We start from the raw sequence: 24,021 nt of genomic DNA, 5'->3' as shown, positions 1-24,021 counted from the left end.
TCCTAGCTGAGATGCCCATTTGCAAGGCAGCTCCGATGGAGAGGGGGTTGAATGATGCTGTAGGAAGAGGCACTTGTCTTTCTTTTTGGTGCAAAGCTAACTTGCTCTTCTGTGGCACACCTTTGTGAAGGATGTGAACATGTACCACAACAGTAAAGTGGCAGCCAAACTATGACTCTGCATTGGCATTGTAGTCTCCTGACTAATGTAGCAATGCCAAACATTAATAAAAACAATATTAATAACAGTGGGTGCTAAGGAATCATAGTCCTTAACTAAACACCATAGTCACTAAGCAACAACATGAAGGTCTGTCTCTCCTCTTATCAACTTGTCTGATTTCCTACATCAGCACAAGAGACTCTTCTAAAGATGTCCTACTTGCCAGAAGCTCAACTATCAAAGATTTGGGAAAGGAGTTTAACAACACACTGGAACAAATTCTCTCGTTTATGTAGCTTCCACACTCTGTTTAGGAAGGTGGTTAAAAAACACATATCTTTCACCAATCTATTAATTACTAATTATGTTTGCCTTTAATTGAATTAACTTTGTTGTGTTTTATAACTATTCTGAAGGTTGGGCAAAAATAGAATGGTGGAGTATAAAATAAATAATAATAATTTAAGTACCTTTTGCATATATCGTTCCATAAAAGATGGGGTTACTTCCCTTTCCACTAGAAATAGAAGCACCTCACGCAAAGTTAAAATATTTGCTACCCCTTAAAAAACTAATGCTCCCTTAGGCTTCTTCATTTGATGTTGGTCAGTGGCAAGTCTAACTTTGCCCAGACCCCTATGCAAGCTCCATTCTGGGCACTGTCTTAATCTGCTGCACATCCTAAATTATGCCTTGGCTCCTTATCAACGTACTGACCCTATGTAGAAGTGGTCTAGGATTCTCTCATTAACATATGAAACGTTTGAACAAAACATACTCTTATTTTTTTCAACAAGTAATTCTCTCCCATCCCAGTAGCATAATTTTTGCACAAATAAAGTAATCCTTGAAAAACAAAGAGCTAGGAAGGAGAGCAAGATGCCCTTTTCCCAGTAAAGTTGCACTCACATTGCATCAACTTCAATCACTTGCCTATTAGCATCATCTCCTGAATTAGGTAAAACCTGTTCAACAATTGCCACTTGTAGCCTAGAAGCAGTTTCTTTCATAAGTAAATAATAAAGCCTGACTCCCCCATTAAAAATGTAAACAACATAATTTGAATTCATTTTGTTCTGAATAAACAATACATAAAATGCTTACAACAAAGCTTTTCAATGAGCAATGTTCTCTTCCTGTGACTCAATTCTCTCACTGCTTTCATGTGTCTATCACTGTATTATCTATATACGCAGAGAACTAATGAAATGTCTAAGGCATAGACAATGTATAAATGAGCTCCTATGGCCCTTCTGTCTACACCAAGAGAGAAAAATGTGCAACACAGAATAACTAGGAAAACTGATTTTTAGAGCTGTCAGTCCTTATTTTTTTTCCTATTTATTTTCTACTCTAAAAATACTGACATATTCTCTCATCAAGTACAAGGATAAAGTATTAGACTCAAATGTGAGGAACTATGAGGGAATACAGTATTTCAGAATATAGTGGCCAGAAGCCATGACTGCAATCAGTTTCCTGTTGTGTTTCTTTCCTTAATCCTATCAAGTGTTACAATTAAAAAGATAAAAATATAAGAAAAAAAGAATAAAAATAAAAAAAATAGAGGGTGCAGAAAAGAAAGGAAAAAGAAAAGTTTTGGGGAGTAAGGATTGATCAGCCATTGCTATAAAATTCATTGAACCAATTCCCAATAACTGAAAAGCAGTTAACAAGCAATTTCCAAAACTGATTACACAAGGAGTATGTGAACCAATGGTGCGTTTCAAATATTTTTATCACCGGTTTGGTGGGCGTGGCTTGGTGGGTGTGCTTTGTGTGCAAGCACGCACAGTTTGCGTGTGCCCCAAACACGCACTTTGCCCAGGCGCAGAAGCTTTCTGACTCACCTCCTGCAAGCCTGCACTCTCCCTGCCGCTTCAGCAGCTGATGCGCGGCAATCTGCTGTGCCGCACAAAGCAGCTGCGCTTCAAAAGCAGGGAATAAAAGTCAGCATGAGAGCCCAGACAGGCGAGTGGCTCCAACAGTAGAGCATTGGAGAAAACCAGTTCGGCTCTACCAGCTCAGCAAGACCAGGTTGAACCAGTAGAATACCACCACTGATGTGAACCCAGTGTTCTTTTGAAAAGCGCTAACGGCAATATATAAGGCTATATTTTTAGAGCTCCCAGAGCTCTAAACCTACCAAAAACTGCTCTTCTGTGATCTACTTGCAAGAACCAACACTCTGTAGTACTTGTGAGTAAACCCCAAGTTTTCTCCTTGTCCAAAGAGGAATTAGAAGAACCGGTTTATTCATTGGTCCTGCATTCTGCCACAGTCACTCGTTCTGTATTTAGCTGAGCTATCTTCAGTTTGCCATTTCTTCCCTGAAGTCCTGTTCCCCTTGTGTTTCATTTAATTTATTCAATTTAGGCACCACCTAACTCCAAATTGATTCTGGGTTGTGTACAATAAAACCAAACAATATAAAAAATAAATAAAAATAACTTTACAGTTCGTTAGCCAATGAGTTATATGAAAATACAAAATATAAAACATAGAACATTAATATGTCTGTACATAAAATGGAATAAAAGAAACAGATTAAGTACAAGCAATAAAGAACATAAATCATATCTCTGTATCCACCCTACAATTTACCTCAGATCTCAGCTGAACTGTTTTATTCAAATAAAGGACTGTGTTATATGTGGTTTTTTAATTCTGACCACAGAAGAAATAGTTTGTTGTAATATAAGGATCCCAATAGGTTGCTCCTCCTATGTGCAGTCCAAGATAATGATCTCTAGAAAATACAGTAAATGTAACAACATTATAAAAGAAACAAGAACCAGAGGTGAGACTAACAGCAACCATATTCCAAAACAAATCTGACAGGGGCTCCAACCAACCTGATTAAAGGCCTAGTAGAACCTTTAAGGCTTTCTGGAATGCCATTAGGGTCAGGGGTGGGATTCAAAATTTTTTAACAACCGGTTCTATGGGCATAGCTTAGGTGGTGGGTGTGGCTTGGTGGTCATGTGACTGGGTGGACATGGCTTGATGGTCATGTTATTGGCTGGATGTGGCCAACTCAATATCACTCACATCAAGGCACACATCTCCTTGTCTGGCCTCTCAAGACTGTGGGGATGCTGCAACAGTCGTAAGTGTGAAAAATGGTCATAAGTCACTTTTTTCAGTGCCATTGTAACTTTGAATGATCATTCCACACAAGCGAAGTACCAGCAAAGGAAGGGAAAAAAACTCCAGATAAGTTCCTGAGACAGGAAGTCTAGTCCTACCCAGAAGGTAATAAGGGTTAACGGAGAAGCAATTTCTGTAAGCAACACCAGAATGTTTCCTTCCTGCCTTCCTTACAGGATTAGGCCAGTAATTTCTTCTAACAACCGGTTCTCCAAACTGTTTAGAATGTTAACAACCGATTCTAGCAAATAGGTGTGAACTGGTAGAATCGCACCCCTGATTAGGGTGGGAGCCAGGTGGATATCGGAGGGATATTTTAAGACAGTAGGGCTGTTTCAGAGGTAGGTGCTGCAACAGAGAAGGTACACTTTTTGAGTCCTGATACACAATTCTATTTTACTAAAAGGACCTGGAGTGCATCAATCCTATCAGCTTGTTTCAGCTGAGCAAACACCATGGGAGAGAGTATAAATAAGATTGAATAAAATGAGACTTACAGATTACAAATTCCTCAGATATTGCACTGATGGCCCTGTACAGAGATACTAAATAGATTTTATCCTCTCTGGCTTAAAGATTCTCAGGGATTCTAACTGTGGCTTTGAAATAAAGAGATATTCCTACTTGCAGGAAAGAGGATGATGGAGTTGCATAAAATATTAAAATGCAGAGCTATCATACTAATAGCAAAGATATCACTGAGTCCTTTAGTCACCTGGGGCAGACTGATTGACAGCCCCTGTCTCCCTACAGGGGAGGATGACACAATGAGCCTGAAGGCAATCAGAGAGTGATCAGACTATAGCAATGGACTAATGTTGATTTTCTCTGTTATCGGATCCTGTCACAACCGCCCTGAGATAAAAACCTGATCTAATCTAGTACACACTGGGCCACTAGATGGCTTGGTACAGGTCCATGGTTGCCATAGAGTCACAATCCCCTAAACCAGTCCAGATTCAAAACTTCCAAGTATTAAATTGAAATCTTTGAGTGCCAATAGCCTTAGGGAGTCAATGGCCAGCATGAGTAGAATATAGCATAGCAATAGAATCCAAAGCTTGAGCTGTAATCCCAACTATTCCCTAGAGATCAGCTTAAATGAGAGCACCTCACGTTCAGTTCTCTGTGGAGCACAGCCTTTGCAAGACTTCATGGATTCATAGATGAAAACAGACAAACTCTCTCCAGGTCTCAGCAGATGTAAAACCCAGATGGCATAATTCCAAGAAAGGTCAAACCAGGGTTGGGATTCTACAGGTTCGGTAGAACTGGTTGTTACGATCCTGCGCAGTTCGGAGAGCCGGCAAATCATGCTTCTGGCTGGCCCCTCCTCTCTCCCCCCGCCCCTCCCCTCTCTGCCCAGTCAGTCCTTATCGCACATGTGCGACATTGCGCACATGCATGACATTGCTGACTGCATTCTCTCCCGCCCACCTCCCCAGTTACTCCTTAGAGTATTTCTTTCTTTTTTTTCCTCCCGATGATCAGCTGTTCTGACAATCAGCTGTGTCAGGATCCCCTCGCTGTTTTTCTGCTTCGCCCAGGAGGCTTCCCTGAGGCCCAGGAGGCAAAAAGGGATGCACTTGGGAGGGCAGTGAGCCCCCACTCCCCGCCCTCTCCATTTTTGCCTCCTGGGCCTCAGGGAAGCCTCCTGGGAGCAAAAACGACCTCTCAGGAGGCTTCCCTGAGGACCAGGAGGCAAAAAAAAAAATGGAGCACAGGGGAATGCTACAAAAAAAATGAAGAAGCCACACCCACCCCGTCACATGGCCATGCCCATCTAGCCATTCCCACCTAGCCACGTCCACAGAACCAGTAGTAAAAATATTTGCATCCCATCCCTGGGTCAAACCTGGCCTTCCTCCAGCTTACCCAAGGTCATGGTTAGGTATCCCAGAGGGCTACCTTAATTCATGTTAATTATACCATTATCTGATATATAATTATTTTATGCAGTTATAGTATCTACACACAAATTAACTGCATTCAGTTACAGAATAAAATGGTTGAGTACCCAACTTGACTGATTAGTATCCAGTATAGCACCTGCATATCCTCTTATAGAATCCACCTTGCCTTGACTGATCTCAACAAACTTCTCATTTCCATTTTTAATTGATGTTACTGAACTCCCAACACTACTGTGCTGTGTTCATTCACAAATTTCTTTTTACAGAAGAGAAATCTTCACTACTCCAAAACACACATTCACACTTTTCTCTATATATACTAGTTTCTTTGGCTTTTGTGGAGTTTTTTTTTTTTTGGTTAGGATTAAGCCTTACCTGGAAGCTTTTGAAGAAACCTGATAGTACCACATTGTCCCCTGTTGCCTATCCCCATTTTAAAGCCTGCTGCATCAATCTGATTGAAAATTTTTATTTTTCCTTGTGTTTGATGGTAGTCCATAGACTAAAATCCTACTGAGCGTATTTCAAGTTTCCAAAGCCAATGATCCTGCATGTCAATTTTGTCTGCAAATTCTTCCAGTATATAAATGTTTATCCAAGATGGAAAGGTGCCATCTACTGCCATGATTTGACAGTGCTAATAATACCAATGGTCCCCTCAGTGCTTCACTCCAATATATTGTTATTCAGTGGCAAAAATAAAAGCTGCTGTATTTGGAAGAGCAGGAATGCATCGGCTTAGATGGATGTTGGTACCCACATATTTTTTTAAAAACAAACACTGATTTCCTAAGTAATTAAATTAGAATAATGCTAATGACAATCCAATTAACATGCAGAATTAGCAGGTAAAGAGTTTGACCAGAGATTACCATTAGAGTGCATATCACAACACTCCTGGGCCATTCCCAGTGCAGAGTTAATGGCAATTCTTCAATCAATATCTTTTGGTACACCTCACCAACCCATCAATATATAACGCTACCATAAAGAAGGACTAGCCAGGTACAAATTGGGAACTGGCCATCTGGAATGGCAAAAGGTAAAAGGCTGTTTTTCTAGTACAACATTAAGATACTACAGGTTTATGACCTTTCTTTTAGGATTCAGAGAGTGGAAAAGAAAAGGTTTCTCATAAGGCATAGCTTTGGGGGGGGGGGGGCAAATCACCAGGGGCATTTTTACTTTGAAGGATAATTTTTCATTGGAAGGAAAACAAAAACAAAATCATTACTCTACACACATATGCATATTCCACAAATACATAAACACAGCGCACGTATACATCACAGATATAAGTAATCGTGGATCAGTGAATATTAAGGAATTTCCTCATAAGGCCATTGCATACACATGAGATATTCTTTACTTTTCTACTTGCTGCTCAGTCTGTTATAAATCACCACTGAAAACTTATTGTATTTAACATACAGTTTAAAAAGAACGAAATCATGATCAATTCATATGATTTCTTTTATAGGATTTATTTATCTGATCTTTTGAAAAATATGGTATTTTAAGTGAGATATAGCAATTGTCACCTAGAGAAATTACCATTTAATGGATGGTGTCCCTAATATGCCCAAACCTGGGCAAAATTGCAACTTTTCTTTTTTAGAAATGTATATCTATAAGCAAGTATTAAAATGCCTTTTTACTAAAAAGTAAATATATTTATTTAGTGGGCTGAAAATGTGTCATCCTTAAGCAATCACTATAACTATATGCAATTCACCAAAGCGAGAAAAAGTCTAAAAGCTATTTTGCTCTCTTAGCTCATGGAAACAGATGACGACTATTTCAGATTAAAAATTCATTCACTATAGGATCCAAATCACATACATGTATTCTGTCTTTCCGCCAAGAACTCAAAGTATCTTACATGTGGTCCATTATTTTATTCCCACAATGAGACTGAGAGGGGATTGAACCAAGGGAGCATGTGATTGAGTCAAAGTTATCCAGTGAGTTCCTAGGGCTAAGGGTATTCTTGAACCTTGGTCTTCCAATCCTAGCCCTTCACCCTACAGTATTCATTACACTCTACCAGCTTTTCTTCATATATTTGCCAGAAACAAGCTAATATTTCTATATTTTAAAACCCGGCATTAATCTTTTTTTTAAATCAATGACAACCTAAGTACTTGGACAGCAGCCAGCAAAGAAAGAGCTTATATTCAAACAAAGACTCAAGTGATTTCTGTAAATGTGATTTTTTTGTAGCCCCATGAATACACATTCCAAAATACTTATAAACAGCCCACCATATCTTATCTAAAGTTATATCATTCCTTGACATTTATTCACTCAACCACACAGCATTAGCAAAATAATGAGAGAAGAAAGAAGTGTTTCTTTAGAGATGTTCTCCACTACCGGTAATATATTAGCCCAGATTTTCTCATGATGATCTTCCGTAGCTCAAACAAGTCTCTATTTTCCCCCTTACCTCTCTTTACAAACTGATTAGACCAGGATTTTCCAAACTGATCTGCAGAAGCCTGAGGTTCCACAAGAATTTGATGGGATTTCATAAAAGACTTTGGAGTGGGAGGGGTTCTATTCAAATATAGTCAGTCTTCTATCACAAGAGTTTTGCCTCTTCATCAGGAGTTCTTGAATTCTTTTTTTTTTTTTTTTAAAGCAGGTTTTCCAGTCAGGTAAAAATGGAATTAGTCAGGCAGAATAGATTCATTGGACATGGAAGACTAAAACTATTTGGTCAGAAATGGCAAATTTATTTGGGGAAATTAAATAATTGCCATCAGCCCACAATTATTAATTATTATGCATATCTTACAGTCCTTATGATAAATCTTTTCCTTTATTGTTATATCCTCTGTTATCAATTATTTTCTGATAGCATACATATGCATCGGGGCTGTACTTCATTCTGTATCTCACTTTGTCAGAGGACCAAAGAGTGTACAATTAAAGCCTACAATTAAAATATATAAGTCTGCAAACTATTTTACAGAGTAGGCTAGCTACATGTTCCTGGGGTGGGGGGAGTGCTTTCTGCCTCTCCCCAATATGTAAGTCATCCATGTAAGATGTAACGACTATTTTTATTCCAAATAAAACCCTACGCTGAATCCAAATCGGAATGGATCCACAGAAGCATTCCTCTAACACAACCTCAGTCTGAAAGACGATCAATTCCATTCATAGAACCTCTTGCGCATTTTAGCCCTTTAGAATCCACAACTCGTTACCATTTTAACAAGCAAATTATTGCAGTTAATGACAATCCAATCAATACTAACAGAAGAAAATGGTTCTCATAAAAGACTACAATCGTATTTTCACACTGCTTAATTTATCAGCTCTAACAATTATGATTAACATCTCAGAGGGAAAAGGAGGAAGAAAATGCCTTTCCCTCTCTATTAAGTCATCAGTGTGGATACCACTATTTTCCAGTTCAGTCCTGGGCTTTCCAATCTACCGATCTAACAATACCATGCAGCATGTACGACTCCGACTCCGTGCGGAGGCCCTGTCCCCTGAGGGAAAGAAGAACTGGCATTGCAAGCAGTTAGAGGCAACCGATTGTCCTTACAGAAAGGGCTTTCTCCCGTTTTAAGGCTTTTTAAAAAAAAACTTCCATAATTTTATCTTTCAAAACCTGACCACAAAAACTACATTGCTTCCTGCCCTGAGAATTGTGCAGAAAAATCATTAAATAATCCCAGCTCCTATAATATGCTTTAATTTTTTTAAGAGAATGGAATGGAATGGAATGGAATGGAATGGAATGGAATAGAATAGAATAGAATAGAATAGAATAGAATAGAATAGAATAGAATAGAATAGAATAGAATAGAATAGAACAGTTGGAAGGGAGCTTGGAGGTCTTCTAGTCCAACCCCTGCTCAGGCAAGAAACCCTACACCATTTCAGACAAAGAGTTGTCCAATCTCTTCTTAAAAACTTCCACTGTTGGAGAATTCACAACTTCTGGAGGTACGTTGTTCCACTGGCTAAGATAAACTTACCTCCTCAATTCACATGTTTATTTATTTGCCACCAATATGTATATGCCACCTTGATATGACATAGAAATGGTGTCTAGAATGACCAGCAGATAGAGTTTTCTCACAAATTGTCAAGTTAATTACCAATGACTGAGAGTGATAGTGCTTTAGGATCATCTTTGCATATCAAATAATATGAATGGAAGGGGTTTTTAGGGTCCAATTCCTGCTCAATTTGGGAATCAAAACATTCCAAATAGACAGCTCTCTAGGCTCTGCTTAAACATATCTCATTAATGGGAGCTACCACCTCTAAGATAATTAGATAATTGATTTCACTTTGAACTCTTCTTACTTTCCAATATACAACTGGAATCTATGCTCTTATAAATGAAAACGCTTCAGGTCCTTTGCTTTGGAACAATAGAGACAACAGTGAAGCCTCCCTCTGCTCACCTGGATATATAAGAATGTGTGTGTGTGTGTGTGTGTGTGTGTGTGTGTGTGTGTGTGTGTGTTTTGCTTTGTATTTGGTGGGGGGATAGTACTTTTAAGTCAGTATTGACTACTAGATACTACCTGGCAGTCCTAGCAGTTTTCTTAGCAAGATTTTGAAGTGGTTTGCCCTTGCCTCCTTCCTGGGTCTAAGAGTGAGTGACTGGTCCAAAGTCATCTAGCACATGAGTGCCTAAGATAGGACTGGTGCTCTCAGCCTAATTGGTTTCTAGCCTGATACTACCCCAAACTGGATTTCAGTTACTTGTATTCTTTAACACCCCAAAACAAAATTATTTTATTCATCTTTTGCAAATGAGGTACAAGCAATTACTCCAATTCATCAGGAAAAATCTGCATGCGTTACCAACCTAAATGAATAGGATTTGAATGTGCAACCTTCACCTGCAGACCCGACTGGCCAAACAGACTAATCTTTTGACATGAATGAAGATGTCTATCAGCATCTAGGATTGCATGATGTTTTTCAATAACTGCTGTATTTGAATTAGTAAGCTGAACACTGGCATCATCTCTTGTTCTCCCATGCCTTTTATTAGGCTTGGAACAGAGGGGAAGACTTGGTATTTTCTCCCATTGTATAAACTGTTATCTCTCCTGAGCAGGTTGGATGGGAAGGGCTTCAAAAGATTACTATTGTAGACATTAATTTGAAACAGCTTTACTTGGATTCCATCTGAATTGAGTTGTGTTTTTCATAATAATTCTTGTTTGGAAATCAAGCTTGTAATTTTCCAGGTGCTTCAGTAACTGATGTAAAAGGCAATCCTCAAACAGTTTTATAACTAAATAAAAAAGGCAATATGGCTCATGATTACTAATAATTCTCTAGAAAGCTGGCAAAAAAAAAGAACCAAAAGATGGATCAAGAAATTATTCGTATGCAAGCATGTTAAATTTTTGCCACTGAACTTTTGTTTTAAAATTCCTTTCCCTTGAGTTTCATTTCACCATTTAGGCACAGAATGCCTATTTCTGTGCAGAAAAGGGATTTCAGAGAAAGGATCCATAAAACATGTTTTACAAGGAAATGCTGTGTCAGCAGAAAGAACCACGTGCAGATAGACACCTGGAGAAACAACTGTTATTACCAGCCCAGTGGTTACACAGCCCTTCTCCTTATTTGTTAGGGCTGCAGTTTAAAAGGACATGGTTGACAGCATATTTTCACAGCTGTTATTCAACATGCCAACTTGTACTGGCGCAAATTGTCCTCATTTCCTCACCTTGTTTCTTGTACTAGACAGCAAAGGTTGACAGCTGAACATTTCCTCTTATACAGATCAGGCTCCATTTTTTATGCCACTAAAGGTCACTTGCATCTGTTCAGCCTGGTACTATTTGCAATAGTTGGGAGCCAGAATCGTGATATATAACAGCTGGAACTATTATTCTTTTCCCATTGGTAAGGACACACACACACACACATACTTCAAGGATTAGCCTACCACTGCAGTCATTCTGACATACCTAAAATCAATTTGCTGTTTTTTGCATTCTCCATATCCACATAAGTCTTGCCATTAGCTAGCGGTATATTTATAGATGACTAAAACTCTCACATCTATATGAAACCTTCAATTGGTTGAAACTATCCATCATACAGCAATCATTTTTAAACCAATGTATCTCAGATGGGCTAACTTACAGAATATATTCACAATCAGGAACCTATGACACCCATGGAAGTGAAATTTGGCAAAAGTTGTGGTCACTTTAATGTTGCTAGACTGCAGTGGTGGGATTAAAATTTTTTTACTACCAGTTCTGTGGGTGTAGCTTGGTGGGCATGATGCTTGGTGGGCGTTGCTTGATGGACGTGGCAGGGGAAGGATACTGTAAAATCCCCATTCCCTCTCCACCCCACTAACCTGCTTTCCAGCTCCGTTCTCTTGTGCAGGGCAACAAATGGAGACCCAGCCGATCAGCTGGGACTTGGGAGGTAGAGAATAGATGGGGGCAAGGCCAGTCAGAGGTGGTATTTGCCGGTTCTCCGAACTACTCAAAATTTCTGCTACCGGTTCTCCAGAACTGGTCAGAACCTGCTGAATACCACCTCTGCTAGGCTGCCAGGCTGCTGCAGTCAGGCAAGGTCGTGTGATCGGATTTTCAAGCTCCCTTCAAGGAAAGTCAATGGAAAAACTGGCAGGTAGTGAGAAGTCCCAGGCCGGCAGGCAGATAAAATGGCAGGCATGTAAGTAAATGGCAGGCAGGAAAGTAAACTATGGTGCATGGGGGAGCAAGGGAGAGGATGCACAGAGGGGTGGAAGGGGTGCCACTGGATCAAGGGAAGCTGTGAAGGGGAGACAAACGAATGCACAAGAGGTGCCATACAGGTCAGAGAGGGTGCTTAGGGTGCACAAGAGATGTCAGGTAGGTCAGGGCGGGTGTGTGAGGTGTGAGGAAGTTGCAAGAGGGAATGTGCAGGTCACAAAGGGTATGTGGGGTATGCAGGTTTGCATGCAGGCACTGTGAGGGTTGCAGAGAGTGTGCAGGGGTGTGGCATGGGTTGGGAAGGGTGCATTGGGGTTTATGCAGGGATGCATGAAGATGTAAGGAAAGCACAACAATGGGAGGGTGCAAGTGGTGGAAAATTAGAAGATAACTGTAAGTTGCAAAGCTGAGCATATATGTACTTGGTCGTGCAAATGTATTTTTGGCATGATGTATTCATGGTAATATATTATTGTATTAAGTAAAATGAAGAACAACTGATATTTAAAAAGAGCAACTGCTTTTTTTCAAATGTATATATTGCTTGGATGTATAAATCATCTCTACAAATATTTATTTACAATGCTGCTTCAGAACTGGGATAGGATAAATGCAGCATGCTTAATATGCAAAATATGCTTCCATCTCCCCAGTTAATTTCTAAGAGCTAATTTAGTGGCATTATTCCCTTTCTAAGCAGAGAAAGCACAAGTACAGAAACTAGATTTGGAAAGTAGAGCTGAAGGATGAGATTTTCTCCTTCATAATACATGCTCTAAGAAAAACAAGAAATATGACAAGAAACCTATCATAATTGAAGTTTGATTTAAAACATAGCCAGGGTGGCATGTTATACCAAATTTTAGTCTGGCCACTTAAGCAGATTCCTTACTCAATTATAAGCCAAAATCACAGAGAGGATACAACAGAACAGAACAGAATAGAATTCTTTATTGGCCAAGTGTGATTGGACACATAAGGAATTTGTCTTGGTGCAAATGCTCTCAGTATACATATAAAAAAAAGATACATTTGTCAAGAGTCAAGAATAATCAAGTACGACACTTAATGATAGTCGTAGGGTACAATAAGCAATCAAATCATACTAGGAAACAGTCAATATAAATCATAAGGATACAAACGACAAAGTTCTCTCTCTCTCTCTCTCTCTCTCTCTCTCTCTCTCTCTCTTTCTCTCCCTTCCTCTTTGTTTCTTTCTTCCTCTTTTTCTTTCTTTCTCTTTCTTTTTTCCTCATTTCTTTGTCTCCCTTCCTCTTTCTTTCTTGCTCTTTCTTCCTTTCTTGCTCTTTCCTTCTTGCCCTTCCTCTCTTCCTCCCTTTCCGTCCTTGACTCACACACACACACCTTTTCTGGGAGGAACTTATTGGGCAAACTCTGGAGCAGTGAGCAGCGGGACAATGAGAACGGAGCTGGAGACGGTATCCTGCGATCTCAAATAAAGAATGATCGATCTGTAGGAAAATGGAGTGGGGCATTTTCCTGCAGACTTTTGGGGGGATTTTCCCAGGGTCTCTGCTCCACGGGATTTAAAATTATGAGTTTGGTGGTCCCTGAGGTCCAAAAAGTTGGCGACCCCTGCTCTATAGCGTCATTTTGAGGGAAGGAGTTGAAACAGTTTATGTCCAGAATGTGAGGGGTCTGTAAATATTTTCACAGCCCTCTTTTTGACTTGTGCAGTATACAGGTCCTTGGTTGAAGGCAGGTTGCTGTTAATTGTTTTTTCTGCAGTCCTAATTACTCTCTGAAGTCTTTGTCTGTCTTCTTGTGTTGCAGAACCAAACCAGACAGTTACAGAGGTGCAGACTCAATAATTCCTCTGTAGAACTGTATCAGCAGCTCCTTGGGCAATTTGAGCTTTTTGAGTTGGCGCAGAAAGAACATTCTTTGTTGTGCTTTTTTGATGACGTTTTTGATGTTAGGTGTCCATTTTAAGTCTTGTGATATGAGAGAACCTAAGGTCTCTACTGTTGATACAGTGTTGTCTAGTATTGTAAGAGGTGGTAGTATGGGAGAGTTTCTCCTAAGGTCTACCACCATTCCTATGGTTTTGAGTGTGTTCAGTTCCAGATTGTTCTGGTTACACCACAAGGCAAGTTGTACAACCTCCTGTCTGTATGCAGATTCGTCATAAGATGCAGTCATTGGTATATAGGGAGAAGTGCAGAAAGCACAGAGCCTTGGGAGGGCCCTTGTGCTAATTGTACAGGTATCAGATGTGATTCTGCCTAGCTTCATCTTCTGCTTCCTGTCTGTTAGGAAGCTTATGATCCACTTACAAATGTGTTCAGGTACCGCTAGTTGGTTTAATTTACTTAGAAGAATGTCTGGAATGATGGTATTGAATGCTGAACTGAAGTCTACAAAGAGGACTCTTGCGTAGGTATTTGGAGATTCAAGGTGTTGTAGAATGTAGTGCAGAGCCATATTAACAGCATCATCTGTTGATCTATTTGCTCGGTATGCAAACTGCATGGGATCTAACAGCTGATCCATGATGGTTTTCAGTTTGTTTAGTGACTATGTGAAATTAGAGTGGTACTTTAAAAAGGTGACTTATGACTATTCCCATGGTCACATGATCAAAATTCAGATGCTTGGCAACTGATTCATATCTAAGACGGTTGCAGAGTCCCAGGATCATGTGATCACCTTTTGTGATCTTCTGACAAGCAAAGTCAATGGGGAAGCCAGATTCACTTAACAACCTTGCTACTAACTTAACAACTGCAGCGATTCAATTAACAACTGTGGCAAGAAAGGACATAATATGGGACAAAATTAACTTAACAACTATCTTGCTTAGCAACAGAAATGTTGGGCTCAATGGTGATCGTAAGTCAAGGACTACCTGTACCAAATACTTTTTGCCATACAAAAATACATCAGGAATTCACTGCATGGACAACACGCACTAATTAGCATTGCAGTTATAATTCTGACCAGACTGAAATATTTAGTCTCTTAAAATCTAATTAAGTAATTACACTTAATGCTTTCCAGATCCCTAGACTTGTTCAATGGGTGGCAAAACAAGTTGTTTAATCCATTTCAAATGTAACCTTCCTATTTCCCTAGCCTAACCAACTGATATTTTTGATCCGTCTTTTCAATATTGTTCATTATAACTAATTCAGACCCCATTTTCCTTTTCTTAAACTTCTTACATCACCAATCCAAAGTTACACACAGAGAAAATCATTTTCCTGCTTACATTGTCCTAAATTGTTGCTAGTTTTATCTTTGTACAAAGATAAAACTAACAACAATTTACGACAATGTAAGCAGGAACAATTAGCAGAGTTATCCAACCAGAGCTTATTCAAAAAATTTCTAAAGAAAAGGAATATATGTTAATCCAATCCCTTTTGTGGGGAAAGATGGCCTTTACATTCATAGTCTTGGTAGGCAAGAGACACATTACTAGGAAGAAACCTGGTGAAGCATGAAATTTAGTTTCTCTATCAGAAAATACAATCATTGTTTTTCTTTTACTCAAAGGAGTCAGTGCTAAGACTACCTCTAGAAGAAAGATTAACAAAATTCATGTTCAAGTGTCTCTGGAATTACTCTGCAAAGAAAAAAAAATCATAGTGATAGCAGAAGAGATTAGAATGCGAAAGGAAAATTTGTCTCCAGAGACAAGTATTTTCCATACGCAAAATACAAAGCGTTATACTATAGCATGGCTGTGCACATCCTTTGATAGAGGTGCTTGGAACATACAAGATCAGCTTTCCTCAAATTGTGAATGCTGTTATTTCATTTTCCAGGTTTGTCCAGGTGTTTTGACTACCTCCCTACATTCATGCAGATACAGAATCATTTCACTTCTTTGGGAAAAATACAAAGAACGTGTACAAATGTGAAGAGAGCTGGAAATTGCTTCCAAAGCAGTTCTGTGAATCTGTAATGAAGACAAGGCTGCTTAGCTAGTTGAAAAGAGATGCTTTGTATGTGTGCCTATGCATTGTTTTCAGCACTTAATTTTGAAGTGAAATTTATTGTCCGAAGGAAGAATGACATAATGCCTTTCAACAAGTTTTAATATAATAATAAGATATTACATGCAACTACTTGAGAATATATTCTACTGGCTTCATTGGGACTTCTTTTTCATGAACATGTATAAGACTTGCAATGAAAGAAGAACTGAAAGTCATTAAGATGTCTTGAGTGTGAAAACTCTAGCACTTTTTTCAGCTGTAACCTTTCTACTCCCTCACACAACTGGATACCCCTGAGAATATTATATTGCATCTGCAAGCCTATTGCATAACTGCTCTGAAAACAAAATACCACTAAGAGTCTGGGAACAATTAGATATGTTTTAGAAAGCTGACTTGACCCTTAAAAATCCCACTCTGTTATAATTTTATCACATAACAAATTGGTTGAAAATCTGCAAACTTTAAAGTAAGGATGTACAGGCAAACCTGGGTTAAGAACAACAGCCATCCCTAAATCTATATTTATAAGAATTTGCATGCAAATCAGAACAGTTTACTTATATAAAATGCTTAAGAAATACTTCTAAATACATGCACTAAAATATCTTAAGCATAATAATAGTAATATAATAGAACAGAACAGAATAACAGAGTTGGAAGGGACAAAATAGAACGACTGTGACAAAAGAAAGCAAAGGTATTACTAATATTAATAGGTACCTTGGATGAAATCTCAAAATAACTTGGAGCACCACTTGAACATCATTGGCACTGACAAATTCACCATCAGTCAATTGCAAAAGGCAGCCTTGCTTGGAATAGCTTACATCCTGCAATGATACTTTTAATATCATCAAACATCTGCCTACCCCATGTCTAGTGGTGGGTTTCAATTTTTTTTACCACCGGTTCTGTGGGTGTGGCTTGGTGGGTGCTTTGCATGCACGCAGGTGAAACACACACTTTGTGCACATGCAGAGGGTTTGCTACTAACCTTCTTCTGCAATCCTGTACTCTCCCTGTGTCTTCAACAGCTGACGCGTGACAATCAGCTGAGCTGCGCGAAGCAGCTGAGGTGGAAAAGCAGGAAATAAAGGTCAGTATAGAACCAGGGCAGGTGGGAGGGCCCAACAGCTGATCATTGGAGTGAACCGGTTCACTCACAGATGATTGTCGGAGCTACTGGTTCAGCTGAACCGGGCTGAACTGGTAGAATATCACCACTGCCCATGTCCCTGGGAAGGATTCACTAGGTGAAAATAAATGCCAAATCCAGTCTAAACATCTGTCCGAGTGTGCAATGAACCATAATAATAATCAGAAATAATCAGAAACATTACTAGGCAGAAGTGTCATGCCCTTGTTAGAGTCAGACCCTGAGGGAGAGGAGGAACAGCTGATAGGGAGTGGAGGTGTGGCTCCGGAGGTTGTGGGGGAGGCTGGGGAAGAGCAGAGACTGGCTGGGCAGTCAGTGGAAGAACCAGGCCCATCTCCTCTTCATCCTAGGACACGCAGGGAGGAACTGAAAAGGAAACAACTTGGCTTACAAGAGAGGAAGCGGCCATGATCCCCCTCATTGGTTGCAGCTGGGGAGAATACTATATAAGAGAGACGGTTATAACACAGCGTTGCCAGAAGCAAAACATGTGTTGTTTTGGGCTGACGTTATCTTGGTTGGCATCCTTCCAACAGACTGTGCCTTGTTATCTCCTTGAAGTTAGTAATTACTTATCCTGGTCTGTTGTGGAAATTCCTTCATTGTAGTTTTAGTTTTTTATTTCACCTCTATCTGCTCTTTAAGTTTGGATTGTATAGCTTTCTTTTGAAGACTATTTTTGAATAAGTTTTATCTCCAACTGAGAATTATTGAACAGTGGGGCCAAGTTGGAGGCATTAAAGGACATTTATTTACGGTTTGGATTTTGTTACGTTTGTGTTACACTCCGGGTCATCACAAGAACATTTGCAATGTTCACTATCCAGACTTTTTTGTTTTTCTTATTGACAGTTGTTAAATCTGGAGAGTTATGTGGTAAGTGATTGTCCATGAAAGTACTAGAACCTTTCAGCTTCTTCATTTTCTTTGAATATTTTGTGGTTCCAAGGTCTAACTTGCAGGCAAACGGTATTTCCTGCAGATATTCCAATGCACCCCTGCCGCTACTTTATCATGCCATTGTTTATAGTCACTTTGTGCTCTCTTCTTGCAGTAGCTAACTAGATGATCCAATCTTTCTTCAGCTTCTTTGCACTTGGTGTCTATTGCTGTCTTCTCAATTCTGACTATATGCATCAGTGGTGGGATTCAAAAAAATTTACTACCTGTGGTGTGGCTTGGTGGGCGTGGCTTGGTGGATGTGACAGGGAAGGATACTGTAAAATCCCCATTCTTTCCCCACTCCTGGGGGAAGGTTACTGCAAAATCCCATTTCCTCCCCACCCCACTAACCTGCTTTCCAGCTCTGTTCTCCTGTGCAGGGCAACAAAAGAAGATCCAGCTGATCAGTTGGGACTCAGAAAGCAGAAAATAGATGGGGGCGGGGCCAGTCAGAGGTGGTATGTGCCGGTTCTCTGAACTATTCAAAATTTCCACTACCAGTTCTTCAGAACTGGTCAAAACCTATTGAATACCACCTCTGATATGTATTTGTTCTTAATGCTTGGTCTTGCACAGCTAGAATTAGTCCCTCTGTCTTTTTCTTCAACTTTCCTATGCTTAGTCAAGTCAGATCTTATTGTTATCTGTTTTGCCTGCTTTTTTTTTTTACTGCATTGGTCATTTAATAATTTACATTGCCCTGTCTATTTTCTATTCTTTGTTTGGTCTGATTATATTGTTGTTGTTTTACAGTGTCTGCAGTTTTATTAAGGGCTGTTGTTATATACTACCTTATGAACCCCTTTAAAAATTAGAGATAAAGAATACAGAAGCCCCAAATCATTGCTATTCTACTTGAGCCACCCGCAAAGGAAACCCCTAGGAAAATCTCATTTATTCTGCAAGTGTCAATCCTGCTCTTTTGATTGCAAATTAACACTATAGTTCCCCTGTTGCATCTTCTGAATGAAAGACAGGGCTTAGAGTTATGTCATCTCTGCTAAACAGTGAGCTGTGTCAACAGAACTAGTATTAGCATTTGGAGGATTGTAAGGTCTCTACATGTGTTGTAGTGTATAATCTCTCTGAGAAGGCACTCCAAGGAAAAATACCTCTAACAAGTTATGAAAAGAAACATAGCAGAAGCTTAGGAGGGGATTTTTCTCCTTTTCATTAATGTAAAACAAAAAAAATTTGCCATCTTTAGTTTAAATAGCTGGTTTCAGTTATGGTCTATTTCTCTGACAAATTTATTTTTAATCATCAGTATGCACACAGACAGTCCTTGTCTTAAATGAGTTACCAAAAAGTTCAATAAGAAACAGAGAGAGAGAGAGACTTCTGGTTTGGGCTTCTTCGGCGACAGGCCGAAATCGCGATCGTCTGCGGTTTTGATCCATGCTCGCTGCTGGAGTGCCCCGAGCCGCCCAGATGAAGCCACCCCATAGAGGTGGTGAAGAAGGGGGAGCCATCAGCGGGGTTGAGGAGAGCCGCATCTCTCCTCCTCAGCTGGCCATTACTCCCTTTACCAAAGGCGGTTGCAGCGGTGGTCAGAAATGTCCACCTCAAAGAAGAACCCGACAAGATTGTGCAGGAGGAAGTTTAAAGGAGAAAGTTTGACTGACTGGGTTGAATGGAGAACATCTATTTAAGGTACCTGGAACCTGAATTTTAAAGACGAATACTATTCCTAAAAAAGATTTTAAGCTGCGAAAGAGAAAGGGAAAGGAAATGGAATTGGCTTTTTTTCCTCTAACATCAACAGTTTTAACTGACTTGGAACATTAAGAAGAAGAGATTCGAATAAGAAATTGATACTAATCCACTTTGACATTAATAGGCTATTTCTAGCTGAAAATAAAGTGTCAAAGGGATAAAGATTCTTGGATAATTTAAAAACTTTCTTTAAAAAAAGAAAGAAAGCAGTGGAGGGAAAAAGGAAAAAAGAGGGTGGAATCTGGAAAATCGAGGAGACCACCTGGAACTTAAAAAAAAATTGATAGTGGAATTTTAACAAGGTTTGCAACAGATACATTGTAGCTGAAACTTTGTTACAAGAGAACAAAGCCTCTGGAAAGAGAAAGTGGGAAAAGAAGCAAGAAACAGTTTTGGATTATTGGATGATTCCTGGAACTTTGGATGGACGATCCTAATGAAATAAAATAAAATCAGTTGGGGGTTGTTTCAAATTTTTTAAAATGGCATCACTCCTTGAAGAGTTAAAAATGAGACTTAAAGAACAAAAAGAAGAAGCACAAGAGGGAAGAGGATTTTTTGGCTTCGTATTTCAATTTTTAGAAATGGAGATCTTGAACTATGAAAAACAACAAGAAATGCTGGCAGAACAAGAAGGGCGGGACAACGAAGAAGCCATCTTTAATGACCAAGCAATTTTAAGCGGGGTAAAAAAGGGAAAGGGGGGAAAGGGAGTTAAAAACTTAAGTACTGAAGCAACAACCAAAAAAAATAGTAATTTGAAAAGTAATCATAATATCAAGAAGAAGCAGAAGGGAGGATCACAGAAAGGAGAATCAGATAGAAAAGGGAATTAAAAAGGGGAGGGAGAAGAAGAGAGGGAAGAGGGAAAGGAAAAGAAGCTATAAAAGACAGAAACAAGATATAGAGGTACAGGAAAAGCGTACAATAATTAAAGGTATGAACCTATTTAAAAGACACAGAGACAATGGTGAAAATTTAACTTAAGGAGAGGATTCTGCAAGGGTGCATGGGATAGCATTGTTATATTAGAAATAGAAAAGGGTTAGAAAATATGTTAGATGATTAAAGTGATAGAAAAAAATTCTATTGATGTGTAGTGGAATATTTGTTTGTAAAGAAAATAAAGCTCTCAATGATTTAAAAAGAACGTTTAAAAAAAATGAAAAGAAACATGGAAGATTTTTATCAGTTGATAAGATGAACTTGAATAAGAATAATAACTTTATTGACTACTGTTAATAACTATTGTTTGGTTTTTTTATTTAAAGACAGTAATAAGTAAAATATGAAATATAGATGATTAAAGTGAAAGACAACTGATATTACTAGGTAATGTTTGTTAAAAGAAATAGAAATGTAAAAGATTGTTATTAATATTAATGGCAGAGCTGTACTTGAATAGAATAATTATTCCATTTACTATTGTTATACATATATGCACATATATATACATATATACTTTTTTCTTTTAAGAATTTAGTGTGTATTTTAAGGGAATGTACCAAGCAGAATTCGATTGAAAATAGATATGTGTTATAAAATAGAGGTTAGAAAATGAATGTTATAACTGTAAAGATGTAACTTAAATTTTTAAATCAGATTTGAAAAAAGATACAAAGGTGTTACACTCCAGTCTAGTAATCACAGGGGAAAATTTGTTTTATGAGAAAAGATAATATGAAATTGTAAACAGGACAGACGAAAGTATAAAAACATTGATTAGAAAGATTTTAAAAATTAGAAAAAGATATGTAATTGAATTAAGAAAGGAATGAGATAATCTAAAATAAGGCTATAGGAAGTAAAGAAAGGGAAAAGCTATTGAAAAAAATGTGAGAATAGTTATAAGATATGGATTAGAATGTATAAGATAAATATGCATTGAGTTTATGTCTGTATGGAGAAGTGATAACCTGGGGCCACGCTGTTCCCCCAAAAAGATATTTTATTTGTATTTGTATGCTTTGTGAAAACTTAAATAAAACTTTTATTAAAAAAAAAAAGAAACAGAGACAGACACAAACATGAAAAAAGCACCACCTTAACCAAAGGGAACTCCAGAAATGAGGCACATTTCCAAGACATAGTTAAAATGGTCCAAGTGGCCCTAATGATAACAGAACTGAGAAGTTTTCAGAAGGTATTATTTAATATGCTTACTTCCTTTTCAGCAGCTAAACCCAGGGGTGGGATTCTAACAGTTCACACCTATTCACTAGAACTGGTTGTTAACATTCTAAGCAGTTCAGAGAACCGGTTGTTAGAAGAAATTACTGGCCTAATCCTGTAAGGAAGGCAGGAAGGAAACATTCTGGTGTTGCTTACAGAAACTGCCTCTCCCTGTCTCAGGAACATCTCTGGAGTTTTTTCCCCCTCCTTTGCTGGTACTTTGCTTGTGTGGAGTGACCATTCAAAGTTACAATGGCACTGAAAAAAGTGACTTATGACCATTTTTTACACTTACAACCGTTGCAGCATCCCCACAGTCATGAGAGGCCAGGCAAGGAGATGCGTGCCTCGATGTGAGTGATATTGAGTTGGCCACGCCCAGGCAATAACATGACCACCAAGCCATGCCCACCAACTAAGCCACGCCCACAGAACCGGTTGTTAAAAAATTTGAATCCCACCCCTGGATACATCCTTACTCAGCAACTTAAATCTCTGGATGGTCGACAAAATGAGTGTAACATTATGAGACAATAACACCTATATCAATGAAAAGTTTACTACAGTAAAAAAAATAGATAAGAATAAAACCAGCAATAGCAAAACAGTATCTGCAATACACAATCAAACTGATTATCTTAAAAGGTATACTTATCAAATAAATGGATAGGTGCCCTCCTGAACATTACTGAACAAACCATTTTGGAAATAATTTTCTTAGCACTGAAATTTCAGAACAGAATAACAGAGTTGGAAGGTACCTTGGAGGTCATCTAGTCCAACCCACTCCTCAAGCAGGAGATCCTATACCATTTCAGACAAGTGGCTGTCTGGCTCTTCTTAAGAGGGAGCACCCACAACTTCTGAAGGCAAGCTGTTCCAGGGATTAATTGTTCTCACTGTTAAGAAATTTCTCCTTTATTCTAGGTTGTTTCTCTCCTTGATTAGTTTCCATCTTGCCTTCTTGTCTTGTCTTGCTTTCTGATGCTTTGGAAAATGGGTTGACCCCCTCTTTTTTGTGGCACACCCTCAAATGTTGGAACATTGTTATCATGTCACCCCAGTCCTTCTTTTCACTAAACTAGCCATATCCAATTCTTGTAAATGTTCTTCATATGTTTTAGTCTCCAAACCCTTATTAATCATTTTTGTTGCTCTTCTCTGCATTCTTTCCAGAGTCTCAACATGTCTTTATAATGTGGTGACCAAAAGTGGATTCAGTATTCCAGCTGTGGTCTTACTAAAGTTTTATAAAGCAGTACTAATATTTCATATGATCTTCATTCTTTCCCTCTGCTTAGACAACCTAAGATTGCACTGGCTTTTTTGCCTGCTCCTGGCTCATATATAAGTGATTATCCACTAGGACTCCAAGATCCTTCTCACAGTTACTGCTTTTGAGCCAGGTTTCACCTAACCTGCACTTGGGTTTTCTTGCCTAAGCGTAAAACTTTACTTTTCTTTACACTGAATTTCATTTTGTTGGATAGGGCCCAGTGTTCAGGCCTGTCAAGATCCATCTGGATCTTGAGCCTATCATCTGGGGTGTTGGCTATTTCTGTCAGCTTAGTATTGTCTGCAAATCGGAATAAAAATAAAATTAGAGTCAGGGGACAGAACTGATTGAGCTGCAGACATGATAATTTACTTCACCTTCCTTCCACTGTTCAGTATTTCAGTCATGGGATCCTTGTAAACCACTTGTGTATGTTGAAAGTTGCTGTAAGGAAGTGTTTTTTCAAACGTGATCATTCCTCTGCTGGCTAGAATTCATGTTGAAAATCCACATGTCTTAAAAGTTGCTAAATTTGAGAAACACGGTGTAAAGGATGAAAGCTTATTATAGTGGAAGCCAAAGTGAAGTAGCCTTTTCTCACAAATGAGCAATCCCTTGTTAACCATGGCTATCAAGTCATTACTAAGAAGAGAGGCAAGCGGGAACTCCTAAATCTTTTTTAATTTTTTTTTTAACTTATTCCTCATGAAAAGGAACTTAAGTTATTCATTTTCACAGACTTTGCGCTCACAGATCCTATCTGGCACTACTAACCTGCACTCTGTTTTTTTCTATGTCTGAACATCATTTTCACAGAGGGACCATTTAGTGGACACTTTGTATTCACAAACTCCTTAGT

At 38.8% G+C, this 24,021-nt stretch overlaps 1 protein-coding gene across 8 annotated transcripts in view; it reads right to left on the bottom strand.

The window, feature by feature from the left end:
• The window catches only part of TSPAN4 (tetraspanin 4), a 797,106-nt gene that overhangs the window by 509,161 nt on the left and 263,924 nt on the right, over positions 1-24,021 (bottom strand). The window lies entirely within an intron of this gene.

Source organism: Notechis scutatus, chromosome 1 (assembly GCF_049901735.1).
Source record: "Notechis scutatus isolate UNSWTSFEM ecotype Mainland chromosome 1, rNotScu1.2, whole genome shotgun sequence".
Lineage (NCBI taxonomy): Eukaryota > Metazoa > Chordata > Lepidosauria > Squamata > Elapidae > Notechis > Notechis scutatus.
This window is presented reverse-complemented; position numbering and strand designations above follow the sequence as displayed.